This window comes from Piliocolobus tephrosceles, chromosome 1 (genome assembly GCF_002776525.5).
Source record: "Piliocolobus tephrosceles isolate RC106 chromosome 1, ASM277652v3, whole genome shotgun sequence".
Lineage (NCBI taxonomy): Eukaryota > Metazoa > Chordata > Mammalia > Primates > Cercopithecidae > Piliocolobus > Piliocolobus tephrosceles.
The window spans coordinates 193,484,471-193,497,041 of record NC_045434.1 but is presented as its reverse complement, the minus strand read 5'-3'; the positions used below and the strand labels follow the sequence as shown (position 1 = coordinate 193,497,041).

Below are 12,571 nucleotides of genomic sequence, written 5' to 3'. Positions count from 1 at the left end.
AGAAAAAATTAGCTGGGCATGGCAGCATATGCCTGTAGTCCCAGCTACTCAGGACACAGAGGCAGGAGAATTGCTTGAACCCAGGAGGTGGAGGTTGCAGTGAGCCAAGATCACGCCGTTGGACTCCAGCCTGGCTGACAGAGTGGGACTCTGTCTCAAAAAAAAAGAAGCTCAGTGGTAAAATGAAAGGGATCTTACTAATTGTCTAATCTTAATAGAACCATCTTAAGAAAAGGAAAATAGAGATTCAGAGAGTAGTAACTAGATCATGGTTCCACTGCTAGGTAGCGGTAGATCAAACACTACCAGAATTAGAATTATAAATCTACATCTATCAGAATCTTTACCACAGAGTAAAAATCTAATGTAGTATGCTGAACTGAAGCCCTCTTAGCGTTTAAAAATAGCTATTATATTTTTCTGCGGTCCTGGTAACACAGGAGGCTGAGGCAGGAGGATAGCTTGAGCCCAGGAGGTAGAGGCTGCAGTGACCTATGATTGCATCTCTATATTCCAGCCTAGGCCACAAAGTGAGAGACACTGTCTCTAAAAAATAAATAAATAAATAATAGCTATTTTCTATAGTAGAAAAGAGGAAAAGGGTGTCTGCCTTACTACAACAATCTTTTTTTTTTTTTTTTTTTTTTTTTTTGAGATGGAGTCCCACTCTGTGGCCTAGGCTAGAGTGCAGTGACGCAACCTCGGCTTACTGCAACCTCTGCCTACCGAGGTTCAAGTGGTTCTTCTGCCTCAGCCTCCCGAGTAGCTGTGATTACAGGCATGTGCCACCATTCCTGGCTAATTTTTGTATTTTTAGTAGAGATGGAGTTTCACCATGTTCACCAGGCTGGTCTCAAACTCCTGACCTCAGGTCATCTACCCACCTCAGCCTCCCAAAGTGCTGAGATTACAGGTGTGAGCCACTGTGCCCAGCCATACAAGAATAATTTAAAAAGAAGTTTGTCACGTGGCAATTATGGATAGGAAACTCCAATATCCTATTGTTGGAGTCGCCAAATGTTGTTTAAATAAAATAGGGAGGAAATACACAAATTTCATGATTGTATATACTGACAGAAGGTCCGTCTGAATTGATATATTGTGGGAGGATCTTCTAAGTTAGCATTTGAGACCATTACTGAAATGAGGTAATAAGCTACATTCAGTTCCTTATGTCACTAAAAAGAGTGGCTAATAAATAAAAATTCAGGCTGGGTGCAGTGGCTCACACCTGTAATCGCAGCACTTTGGGAGGCCAAGGTGGATGGATCACATGAGGCCAGGAGTTCAAGATCAGCCTGGCCAACATGGTGAAACCCTGTCTCTAATAAAAATACAAAAATCAGCTGGGCATGGTGGCGCACTCCTGTAATCCCAGCTACACAGGAGGCTGAGGCATGAGAATTGCTTAAACCTGGGAGGCGGAGGTTGCAGTGAGCCATGATTGTGCAACTGGACTCCAGCCTGGGAGACAGAGTGAGACTGTCTCATAAATAAATAAATGAATAAATGAAAGTTCAGAAGGGCTGGGCATGGTGGCTCATGCCTGTAATCTCGGCACTTTGGGAGGCTGAGGCAGGCGGATCACTTGAGGTTCAAGACCAGCCTAGCCAGCACAGTGCAACCCTGCCTCTACTAAAAGTATAGAAATTAATTGGGCGTGGTGGCACACGCCTGTAATCCCAGCTACTCGGGAGGCTGAGGCATGAGAATTGTTTAAACCTGGGAGGCAGAGGTTGCAGTGAGCTGAGATGGCACCACTTTACTCCAGCCTGGGCGACAGAGTGAGACTCTGTCTCAAAATAAAATAAAATAAATAAAAGATATAAGTTCAGAAGGCAATAACCCAAATCAGGTATTATTGATTACCTTTATTATTTGTTACCAGTGTACAACCCTATGCTAGCTACTGTAAAAGCAAGGTACATGTTGTTATGTGCATATATAGTGTAGAGGTTAAGGATTTGGGTTCTGGAATCAGACAGACCTGATTCCAATATCAACCCTAGCATTTATGAGGTATGTTCCTAGGCAAATTACTTCATTTCTCTGTGCCTCAGTTTTCTCATTTGTAAAATGGAGATGATGATAGTATCATACTACCTCAGAGTTTTCATGAGGAATAAATGAGGTGGCGTATGTATGGTACTTAGCACAATGGCTGGCACTTAATAAGTTCTCCCCCACAAAATGTTAGCTATCATTAAGATACTGTTTTTCTGGCTGCAACATTTGTATCATCCAGAACCATGCTACTCTATTCTGGTTTGTGATGTATGCAGACCCTCTCATGAGGTATGTAGACCATTATACAGCAGCCATAGTCACCATTTGGAAATTCCCTACTAATTGAGCAAGTATTTCTTTCCATGATGTGAGGAAATTTTTTAATAGAATGTAAAAAGATCCTTTTTACAATGTTTCTCTTGGTTTCATAGTTTAGTCATCTCTTGTGCTAGGTAATGTGCTAGGTGTGAGTCCCTGCCCTCATTGGATTCTTAACCTAATGGAGGATATTATAATATTTATCATAGTGAAAGAAACAAGGCATTATGAGAGCCTATATCCTTAATTTAGAGGAATCGGGAAGGGGTCAGCCACATTTGGAAAAAAGATCACCTAAGCAATAGGACTTTTGTGCTTCCATGCTGTGAGTCATGCTGTTTTGTTTTGTTTTGTTTGAGACAGAGCCTCACTCTGTCGCCCAAGCTGGAGTGCAGTGGCACAGTCTCAGCTCACTGCAACCTCTGCCTGCAGGGTTCAAGTGATTCTCGTGCCTCAGCCTCCCAAGTTGCTGGGATTACAGGCATGTGCCACCACACCTGGCTAATTTTTGTATTTTTAGTAGAGATGAAGTTTCACCATGTTGGCCAGGCTAATCTTGAACTCCTGGCTTCAAGTAATCTGCCTGCCTCAGCCTCCCAAAGTGCTGAGATTACAGACATGACATCCCCCACCCATTTTTTTTTTTTTTTTTTTTTTTTAGTATTTTTCTACTCTCCTGAGGGGCTGTCTTTAATAGTAACAATACAAGTCATGTTGTGTGCTCTGTCTTAATCCTCATGAAAACACTATGAACTAGGCTTGAAGATTAAATAACTTTTCTTGAGACATAACATCTGATAAATGGAAGTGCTAAGAGTGGAATTCAGGTTGATTTAACTCCAAAACTCATGTTCTTTCAGGTACATATTTATTACTTTGTTCAACAATTTTTCCTGTGGGCCAGGTGGTATTCCAGTCACTAGAGATACAGCTGTGAGCACACAAACATTGTCTCTGCCTTCATGGAGCTTACATTCTGTCACTGGAAACAGAGAAGAATAAAACAAAATAATTTCAGATGGTGATGAATGCTGTGAAGAAAATAAAACAGGATAAGGGATACAGACTATCTGGGGAAGGGGGAGATTAAGGAGTATTTCAGATTGGATGGTCCAATCTAATTTAGAAGGCTTCTCTGAGGAGCTTCATTTGAGCTGAGACCTGAATTATGCGAAGGAGCCAGCCATCTCAAAATCTAGGGGAAGAGCCTTGCCGAAGAGGGAGTAGTGAGTACAAAGTCCTGAAGGTAGGAATGAGCTTGCCATGTGTCTAGAGCAGTGCTGTCCCATGGACCTTTCCGTGCTGATGGAAATCTTTCATTTTGTGATATCCAGTTCAGTAGTCAATAGATACATGTTTCTGTCCACTAAGAACTTGAAATGTGGCTATGTAACTGAGGCACAGAATTTTAATTCCAATTTAAATAGCCACATGTGACGTGTAGCTCTCATATCAGACAACATAGGTCTAGATTCCAGAAAATGAAGCGGTGAGGAGTACAAAATAAGTGAGGTCAGAGAAGTAGTTGGGAGCCAGATTGCATAGGGCCTTGTGGGCCACAGTAAAGAGTTTAGATTTTATTTCATTTGCACTGGGAAGCTATTAGAGAGAGTGATGTAATCTGAATCCCATTTTTAAAAGATCGCTGACAGCTAAATAGTCCATTGAAGTGTCAGTGAAAGAAGCAGAGCGAAGGCTGTTGCAGAGTCTGGGACAGCTTGGACTTGAGTGTTGGCAACAAAGACAGGGAAAAGTAGTCAGGGATACATTTGGAGATAGGGCTGACTGAATTGCTGATAAATTAAGTATTGGAGATGATAAGGAAAAGAAACTTAAGTTTTATTGCTTGGCTTAATCATTTAGTAGAATGAGAAAATCTGGGAGAGTAGCAGAGTTGGGAATATGGAAAATAAAAACTTCTATTGTGGATAAGTTAAGTTTGAGGCATAATCATTTAATCTTCATGTCTTTGCTATATTCAGATAACACTATCGGGCATCTCCCTCCTTGCCCAGTAAATCACCTTACTTCCAGTTTACCTTAGGTATGGGGAATTATCTTTTTATCCTCATTTTTCAGGTGACAAAACTGAGGTTGGAAAGTTTAAGTGACTTGTTCAGCATCTCACAGACAGTAAGTTGCAAGCTATGACAAAAATCCAGGTCTGTCTGATAGCGTGTTCCATGGCTTTTCCTGCTAAATGAAGTTTCATGGTTATATAGATACTATGCCTGATGTATTGCCTTTTCCTGATAGCAAAGATAACCAGAGTCCAATGTTAATGAGCTTTGGTACTTTGAACAAGTTAGAACGTTTTACAGAAATCACATCTTGACTGCCTTATTACATTTATATTCTGGAAATTTTTTTAAAGATGCATGGTCTTAACTTGTCCTGGTAATTACCACAGTTCTTGCTACAGTGTATTTAATAAATAAATATTGGCTGAGTGTGGTAGCTCACACCTGTAATCCCAGCACTTTGGGAGGCTGAGGCGGGTGGATCATTTGAGGTCAGGAGTTCGAGACCAGCAAGGCTGACATGTTGAAACTCTGTCTCTACTAAAAATACAAAAATATTAGCCAATTAGCTGGGCATGGTGGCATGTGCCTGTACTCCCAGCTACTCAGGAGGCTGAGGCAGGAGAATCACTTGACCCCAGGAGGCAGAAGTTGCAGTGAGCTGAGATCACACCTGCACACCAGCCTGGATGACAGAGTGAGACTCCGTCTCAAAAATAACAATAAAGTAAAATAAAATATCATTCTGTCCCCACTGCATTTCAATGTCACCTTTGTTATAAATCAGGTGACCATAAATTTGGGAGTTCATTTCTGGTCTCTCTAACCTCTTGTATTCATCGTTGTCTATCCTTGTGTCAATACCACACTATCTTAATTATTCTAGCTTTTATAAGTGTTATCTAAGTTCTCTAACAATATTCTTTAAGATTATCTTGGCTATTTTTAGCCCTTAGCATTATCTTATATATTGTGGAATCAGATTTTCAATTTCCACTAAAAAAGTCTTAATAGTTTTATTGAGATTTAGTTGATTATATGAATCAGTTTCTCTCATTGATATTATTATAATATTGAATCTTCTGATTCACAAACATGCTATAACCCTCCTTTTGTTTGGGTTTCCTTTAATTTCTCTCAGTAATGTTTTGTGATTTTTGGTGTAGGTAACTTGTGCATCTTACATTAGATTTATTCTTAGAGATTTGATGTCGTTTGCTATTTCATATTAATATTATTAGACAGGGTCTCTGTCATCCAGGCTGGAGTGCGATGGAGCAATCATGAGTCACTGCAGTCTCGGTCTCCCAAGCCCAGGATCCTCCCACCTCAGCCTCCCAAGTAGCTAGGACTACAGGTGCACGCCACCATGCCCAGCTAACATTTTTTTTTTTTTTTTAGAGACAGAGTCTTGCCATGTTGCCCAGGATGGTCTCAAACTCCCAGGCTCAGGTGATCCTCCCACCTTGGCTTCCCAAAGTGCTAGGATTACAAGAGTGTGCCACCACACCCAGCCATCTTTTGCTATCTTAAATGATATCATTTGGTTTTTGGCTGGTTGCAGTTGCCTCGTGCCTATAATACCAGCACTTTGGGAGGCCAAGGTGGGAGGATCACTTAAGCCTGAGAGTTCAAGACCAGCCTGGATGCCACAGCAAGATGCTGTGTCTTTAAAAAAAAAATTAGCTGAGCATGGTGGTGCACACCTGTGGTCCTAACTACGTGGAAGGCTGAGGGAGGAGGATCACTTCAGCCTAGGAGGTTAAGGCTGCAGTGAACCGTTTCTGTGCCACTGCACTGCAGCCGGAGCGACAGAGGGAGACCCTGTCTCTAAAATAAAATAAAATAAAATAAAATAAAATAAAATAAAATAAAATAAATGGTATCTTAAAATTTTTATTTTTGTTCAGTTGTTTTGGTACATAGAAATACAATAGATTTTTCTAGTTTGACCTTATACTCAGTAATCTTACTAAAAAAATTTATCATTAATTTTAATGGTTTATCTGTGGATTATTTGGGGTATACATTATTGTGTACCCAGCATCAACTGAAAATAATGATTGTTGTATTTCTTCCTTTCCATCTCGCACTTTTAATTTCTTTAATTGCTTTGTTGCTGGCTAGAACATCCAATGTAATGCTGAATACAAGCGTTAATAACTGTCATCTTTCCCAATTTTAGGGCTAAAGCTTCAGTATTTCATCAAGCTTCCTTATATGGTATTTTCTTTATCATATAAGGAAGTTTTCATTCTAGTTTCCTACATGTTTTAATTGTGAATTAGTGTTACTTTTATGAAATGCTTTTTACTTCATCTGTTGATATCATAAAATGATTTTTCTCCTTTTTATGTGGTGGATTATTTTTACTTTCAATTTTTAAACCACCTAAGAATTTTTGGAGTAAGCTCAAATTGGTCATAATACACTTTTCTTTTTTATCATTTTAGGATTTTTCCTTTTTTGTCATGTTGTGGTCAGGCTTTAGTTTCAAATTTATGCTGGTCTCATAAAATAAATTGAGAAGAATTCCTTCTTCTTCTGTTCTCTGGAAGAGTTCGTTGAAGACTGTTGTCATTTCTTTGTTACCATTTAGAAGAATTCACCTTTGAAGCCATATCTTGTCCTAGAGATCTCACTGTGGGAGGTTCTTTACTTACAGATTCAGTGTCTTTATTAGATAAGGGACTATTAAAATGTTCTAGTTCTTGTTTCAGTTTTGATAAACTGTGTTTCTTTTTTTCTTTCTTTCCTTTTTTTTTTTTGGAGAAACAGTCTTAGCTCTCTCAGGCTGGAGTACAGTAACGCCATCATAGCTTGCTGTAGCCTTGACCTCCCAGGCCCAAATGATCCTCCCACTTCAGCATCCTGAGTAGCTGGTACCACAAGTACACGCTACCACACCCCACTAATTTTTTAATTTTTATAGAGACAAGGTCTTACTGTGTTGCCCAGGCTGATCTTGAACACCTGGGCTCAAGCAGTCCTCTCACCTAGGCCTCTCAAAGTGCTGGGATTATAGGTGTGGGTCATTGTACCTGGCCTAGTTGTGTTTTTCTAGGCAATGTGCATTTTATCTAAATTTCCAAATATATTTACATAAAGCTGGGTATCTTTTTAATACCTGTAAGAACTATAGCAGGGTCCACTTTTTGCATTCGTGATATTGGTAAGTTGTACCCTTTTTGTTTCAAATAGGCTTGCTAGAGATATATTGATTTTATTAATCTTTTCTTTCTTAAATTGTAAATTGACTATATATTTATTATTTACTTATTTATTTGTGAGATGGAGTTTCACTCTTGTTGCCCTGGAATGCAACAAGAGTTGGAATGCAATGGTTGCAGGCTGGAATGCAATGGCATGATCTCAGCTCACTGCAACTTCTGCCTCCCAAGTTCAAGTGATTCTCCCACCTCAGCCTCCCAAGTAGCTGGGATTACAGGTGTGCGCCACCAAGCCCAGCTAATTTTTGTATTTTTAGTAGAGACGAGGTTTCACCATGTTGGTCAGGCTGGTTTCTACCTCCTGACCTCAAGTGATCTGCCTGCTTCGGCCTCCCAAAGTTCTGGGATTTTGGGCATGAGCCACCAAGCCTGGCTGACAATTTATAATTGTATATAGTTATGGGGTACAAAGTAATCTTCTTAATTTTTTCAAAGAACCAACTTTTGGTTTTGTTGTTTTTTTCCTATTATATATACTTTAACTCATGTCAGCTCATATCTTTATTTTCTTTACACTTTTATTGAGCTTTTTTAAAAAAAATGTCTTGAACTAGATACTCATTAATGTTCATTATTTCTTTTTTTAAATTTGTTTTGTTTTGTTTTTGAGACAGAGTCCCGCACTGTCACCCAGCCTGGAGTGCAGTGTGGCGATCTTGGCTCACTGCAACCTCTGCCTCCCAGGTTCAAGTGATTCTCCTGCCTCAGCCTCCTAAGTAGGTGGGATTACAGGTGCACACCACTACGCCCAGCTAATTTTTGTGTGTGTGTGGTTTTTTTTTGTTTGTTTGTTTTAATAGAGATGGGATTTCACAATGTTGGCCAGGATGGTCTCAATCTCTTGACCTCGGATCCACCCGCCTCAGCCTCCCAAAGTGCTGGGATTACAGGCGTGAGCCACTGGCACCCAGCCAATGTTCATTATTTCTTACAACTTAATCTTAGAATGTAAGTGACTTGCCTAAGGTCACATAGCTAGTTGGAAAGAATTAGGAGGGAATCCAGGACCATTCTCCTAGGCCCATGCTTTTTACTCTTCACCGTGATTACTTTTTTTTTTTTAAGAAAGGGTAGAATAAAAGTTAATAGTCAATACTGGTTGAGCACTTAGTATGTTCCAGGCACTGTTCTAAGCATTTTGCATATCTTTTAAGTATGTGAAGTGCATATAAACTGAATAGGACATATTTTTTTTTGTAGTTCTGTTTTTAAATGTCTTTTTCTCTTTGTGCTATGGTATAAAAACTGGAAACATGTCTGTGGAACTATTTTTCCCTCCTTTCCTTAGGTACTTCTCCATGCTCCTTAAAAGATACTTTTTCCCGTTGAGTCACCCCTCCCTTTTCAAAAAATTAATATAACTCTGTAAGCTAGAGATGATGTATCAGGGAAACTTTTACAATAATTGCTTTATAATGGCTCTCATTTTAATGATAAAAATGAACATTCCCTTTCTCTTCTGTTATGTCTGGTGCTCAGAGCATCTGCCTTACCAGCTGGAGTACCAAAACTGGTTCTGATCCCAGTTTTATGATAGAGTAGTAAGTTGCAAGGGTAACTAATAATGATGACAAAGATTATATTTTTTTGTACTTTTTGCTTTTCAAAACATTTCCTTGTATTCCTTTTTAATACTAGCTACTTAGTGAATAAGAAAAAGCATTTAGGAATTACAGTTTTACTCATGAGGAAACTGGAGCACAAAAGAAAGGGCCACACAACCAGGTGGTTCATCCATTCGGTGAGCAGTGATTACAGTGAATCTTGCCAGGGGTGTACATCCTTATCACCTTTGGAGCTTTAAAACAAAACACATGCCCAAGCCTCACTCTTGGATAGCTCATCTCACTAGAGTGGGCGGATAGCTCATCTCACGCATCATCCGATTTTTTTGTTTTTCAAGATCCACAAATGATTTATGTGGTCCTCTGATAAAAGAACCACCCTACTGCACACTAGCAGAAATTGTGCTAGTAAATAACAGCTAGAAGTAGAAGTTGTTTGCCTTTACTCAGTCTGATAGTTTGAATTTTATTCTTTACTGCTCTAGTGTATAACTAAGTTTCTATTGTCAGCCAACAGCAATATAGTATTGAAATTAGTGGGTCACCATCAGCATTTTTCTTTGTGTAGACCTTCAGATATGGGAGATACTGGATTTTTAAGTTATGTATTGTCTATATATGCACCCAAATGTTGTAAATATTAATAACTGAATTAATAAAACTGAAGACCCACACATCTTTTTTTTTTTTTTTTTTTTTTGAGACGGAGTCTCGCTCTGTCGCCCAGGCTGGAGTGCAGCGGCCCGATCTCAGCTCACTGCAAGCTCCGCCTCCTGGGTTTACGCCATTCTCCTGCCTCAGCCTCCCAAGTAGCTGGGACTATAGGCGCCCGCCACCTCGCCCGGCTAGTTTTTTTTTTTTTGTATTTTTTAGTAGAGACGGGGTTTCACTGTGATAGCCAGGATGGTCTCGGATCTCCTGACCTCGTGATTCGCCCCTCTCGGCCTCCCAAAGTGCTGGGATTACAGGAGCCACCGCGCCCGGCCGACCCACATATCTTAAAAAGCAATCACTACCCCCAACACTGTAAATATACTAAAAAGCATTGAATTATGTATTTTAAATGATTCAACTGTATGGTATGTGAATTATGTCTCAAAACTGTTTTAAAAAGCCACGATCACTACCATGATATTATAGAGTTAATATCTTCCATATTTTACATATGATTAAACTAAAGTTCGTAAGATTAAGCTCCATGCCTTAGGTCACACTACTATGTGTGACTGAGTCTGGGCCTAAGACTCGTGATTTGGCTTTTGCCTCTGTTCCATGTAGCCTTTCACAGCCAGGGCTTTTTATTGTAATGTTATTATTTTTCCAATCTCTGAACTCTGTTTCTGTCAGTTTTCACACTAATACCTTCTTTTCCACATACAGTACAGATTGCCAAGGCTAGGAATGCTGAAGACATAAATCATTTGGCTCTGCAATATTAGTACTGGATTGAAACCAAAGACAAGTGGCAAAATAACACATGGTGAAAGCATGGGCTATGTTTCTGTGATGCCAGGCATAGTTGAATTAATTCTTTGAGAGGAGGTGTGAATACACATGTATAATGATACTTAAACACAACTGTGAGCAAAATATTTTGTCACATTCCCCTGTGTTGTCAGGTTTGGTCTGCCATCTGCCATTCTTGCAGTGACTGCTTAAAGCACCCATTAGTAGTAGCTCTGTGCTAATCCAGAGTTATTACTACTAAACCAGTAGTAGCAATCTGTGCAAGAGGCCACAGATTTTTCATGGAAAGATAAAGGAGAGACTTTTTTTTTTTTTTTTTTTTTTTTTGAGACAGAGTCTCGCTCTGTTGCCCAGGCTGGAGTGCAGTAGTACGATCTCGGCTCACTGCAAGCTCCGTCTCCTGGGTTCAAGCCATTCTCTTGCCTCAGCTTCTCAAGTAACTGGAACTACAGGTGCTCACAACCACGCCTGGCTAATTTTTTGTATTTTTTAGTAAAGATGGGTTTCACTGTGTTAGCTAGGATGGTCTCAATCTCCTGATCTCGTGATCCACCCGCCTTGGCCTCCCAAAGTGCTGGGATTACAGACATGAGCCATAGTACCTGGCCAATAAAGGGGATTCTTGAATTTCTGCTGTTTTTCCTATATATTCTCTAAGGAATTAGTTTTTTCATTGGAAATCACTACAGGGTAATGAGCATTTCTTTCTTTTTCTTTTTTCTTTTTTTTTGAGACAGAGTCTAGCTCTGTTGCCCAGGCTGGAGTGCAGTGGCACGATCTCAGCTCATGCAAGCTCCGCCTCCTGGATTCAGGCCATTCTCCTGCCTCAGCCTCCCGAGTAGCTGGGACTACAGGCACCCACCACCACGCTTGGCTAATTTTTGTACTTTTAGTAGAGATGACATTTCACCATGTTGACCAGGCTGGTCTCGAACTCCCCACCTCAGGTGATCTGCCCACCTTGGCCTCCCAAAGTGCTGGGATTATAGGTGTGAGCCACCGCGCCTGGCCAACCATTCTTTCTTGATATTGTTGTATGAAGTAGTTGAGAATTTAAAGTTTTTATCTGTTCAGATTTATGAAATTCCTTTATCTGATCCTTACAGTTTACAAATCTAAAAATTTCAGAATGAATTATGTTCAGTTATAGTCAGTTTAAGAATGCAGGAAAGTATATAATAAAAATTACTGATTTCCATGCAAATTGATTAAAATATAAATGTCTTGGCCGGGCGTGGTGGCTCACGCCTGTAATCCCAGCACTTTGGGAGGCCAAGACAGGCAGATCACTTGAGGTCAGGAGTTCGAGACAAGCCTGGCCAACATGGTGAGACCCCGTTTCTACTAAAGATACAAAAAATTAACTGGGGATGGTGGCACACGCCTGTAGTCCCAGCTACTGGGGAGGCTGAGGCAGGAGAATCGCTTGAACCTGAGAGGCAGAGACTGCAGTGAGCCGAGATCGTGCCATTGCACTCCAGCCTAGGCAACAGAGCCTCTGTCTAAAAAAAAAAAAAAAAAAAGTCTTAGTACAAAAGAGGATAACAATATGTTATCAGAAACACTAAATGTCGAAAAACACTTTCATTCCTAGATACTGTCAGATAAGTGAAGTTTTATTACAAAGTGTAAATGTTTTATATCCCTGAAAGAATTAACACAAAAACCACAAAAAGGATATGAGTGATTGTTTTGAAGTAAATGTAGATACCAAATATTCCAACACAACAATTAGCTCTTAGAAAAGATCAAGATTTTATCATAAGCCTGTATAGTTTATTCTCTCTAAAGCAATGTATACAGCTTTTCCCCTAAATTAAGTTTTCTCAACCTCAGTAACTTCAGCCTCTATGCACTGGATGCCAGTACCTTCTTTCTCTTCCCTCCTCAGTTACAACAACCAAAAATGTCTCCAGACATTGCCAAATATTCTCTGGGGACAATTTACTCCACTTGAGAACCA

General features: G+C 39.9%; 1 protein-coding gene across 16 annotated transcripts in view; it reads left to right on the top strand.

The window, feature by feature from the left end:
• EPB41 (erythrocyte membrane protein band 4.1) overlaps window positions 1-12,571 on the top strand; it is a 244,419-nt gene that overhangs the window by 161,158 nt on the left and 70,690 nt on the right. The window lies entirely within an intron of this gene.